Source organism: Myiozetetes cayanensis, unplaced genomic scaffold (assembly GCF_022539395.1).
Source record: "Myiozetetes cayanensis isolate MyiCay16 unplaced genomic scaffold, myiCay2020 scf1, whole genome shotgun sequence".
NCBI lineage: Eukaryota > Metazoa > Chordata > Aves > Passeriformes > Tyrannidae > Myiozetetes > Myiozetetes cayanensis.
Window position 1 is genome coordinate 107,296,618 of NW_026086604.1, and position 2,517 is coordinate 107,299,134.

Genomic DNA, 2,517 nt, shown 5'->3' on the forward strand with positions numbered 1-2,517 from the left:
TGCCGAGCACCGCCGCTCAGCCCGGCCGCCTGGCCCCGCACTGGCGGCAGGGATGTGCCGAGCCCAGCAGGTTGGGGCTCGCGCGGGATTTCGGCTTTGTGCGACGGCTTTCTGGAAGGGGGGCTTTGTGCTGCCTGGGAGCACCCGTCACATTGTCCGGGCGGCTGCTGGGTCAGCAGTCCCATTTCAGAGGAAATCTCCCTGTTGCTGCTGCTGCAAATGTGGCAGATGAAAAGCACAATGGTGTTTACAGGGACAGCGGGACAGGGATTCGGTACAACGTACGTGTTAAAATACCAGCAGTGTTTTCTACGCTGACACCCAGATGATTCCCTACCCCTAAAACCACAGGTATCCAGATATATATGACTAACATATTAGCTGCCCACACCAGTGCTTGCTCCAGACAGGGTCTACCACAGCAAGACATTACCTAAACTTAGCAAACCCCAAACCTCTGAGGAACCAATAGGGCCACAATTGAGCTGCCGCAGAGTATCCAATGCTTCCTCGGCCTTGCTGTAGCTTCTGGACTTCTCTGCAGTTTGACTTCACCAAACAACCAAGGCACTCTGAGCCAATCCAGCAGATTTTAACTAGGGAGAAGCACTCTTACATCTACCCCTGCTCAGTGAGTTTAACCTCACGTAATCACTTGCGCTTAGTCCGTTCAACAAGGGCCAGTTTCACTTCGACTGCATGTGGTGACAAAGTGAGGCAACTGTGAAATGAAAGAAAAGGACAGAACAATCCTAGAGGCTTACTGCAGGGGAGATTTCCCCTGCTCTTCTTTTTATGTCACTGTTCTTGAGCAACTAATGATCAGGTGGGTAGTTTATAGGTACATAAGTGGGACATGTTCATGGTAGAGTGGGATCCTTGACAATACAATGTTAGGTCTACTTTTTTCTACCTACACACAAGGGTGCTTCACAGCCAGGATGCCATTCCAGTGTAGGATTACCATGTGCACATCTTTGTGGGAATGATTGTAATGTGCTGATGTTGGGCATTGCCCTAATGCGGTGTAGGTTTTTACAGGGGCAGTGGTGAATCTTTGGCGAGACGGGATACAATCAGAAATCCCTGTCTTCCACTGGTGCCTAATCCTGGCTCGCTGGGTTGATGGCTGAGTTTGTTTCACTTGTTTAAGTCTGAGAATTGCAAGACTGTCTACAATCAGATCACCGTTTCCAGGTTGTGTGAAGACTGGGAATAGCACAGCATCTCTCAGCTTTGCACATACTTTTGGCTAGTTTAGATATTCTGCCTTTAGATTACTAAGCAAACGGCACTGGCTAAATGAGAAGAACCCTCCAGTATTTCTTCCACATTATTTTCAGCTTATGTGCTCTGTATCAAATTAGAAAATCTGCCTTCTAAATGTAATACCACGAACAGAAAACAAATGTAAGAATATGGACTTTTTTTTCCCAAATTTGAATTTAGTTCTCTGGTAACTCATTCTCTGTTTCTACCTCCCTCTTGAAATAGAAACTAAGATCCTTGTGGGATTGTGTTTGCTTTTGAAAAGACAGTCAGGAAGTTTCTACTGTCCTATCAGCTAGTGAGTTCCAGGAGGCCATTCACTAATTGATCATGAGGAGGATCATGATATCACAGATATCATATTGCATGGTGTTTATCCCACGGTGAAAAGATACATTCCCAAAGTGCCTATCCACGTCCATACACAGCCATGTCTTCCTGCATGCCCCGGTCATCTCGTAGGGAAGCACTGCATTACTCTCTGATGCTGAGCAGAAAATCAAATATCCAGGAGAGCCCCTATAACACTACAGTTTTCTGATTTTAGGAAGCCTATAGTCCACATTCAGGCTTGTGCCTCAGCACAGCTGAAGTGCACATGTGGAATAGGGAGAAAGGGCAGGGGCAAGTATGCCTCTATGGCCCCCTGACCCATGTCTTGGTCTGATTCCAGCCATCATTTAGTAAAGTTGTCATGTTGCTCTGACTAACAGCAGCCACTGAGACACTCTCTGCAGGTGGGAACAGCTGGACCAGATGTGCCACTGCTATAATTCCCTTTTCTGGTACCAGCTGTGGCTCACCTGGAACAAGGCATATGGCTAATGATGCTACACTAACTCTGTCCTGCTCAAACTTCCCTTTCATGCAAACAAGCAATAAACCTGAGCAGCAGGGGGTAAATTCCCAGTTGCCTCACAGCCTGATCCTAATGAAATGAGGAGTGAAGGCAGAAATCTACAAGCACTGATGGCCAGAGGTGGAGAGAAGGAGGGTGAGACTTCAAAGGATGCAGATCATTTCACTTGCTGAATGATATCAAAAAGCAATTTGAGAGGCAAAACTGAAAACTGGTCCCATGGTAATGGTTCTGGGTTACTCAGAGAGCATCGATTTGGGCAAACTCATTCCATGTTCTATATTAGCCTCACCTTGTAACAACCTGTTTTTAATCCATTATTTAAGCTTCATTCACCCTTACTATTCCTCCAACACTCTTAGAGCCTGCAATCAAGCACTTAACTGGGT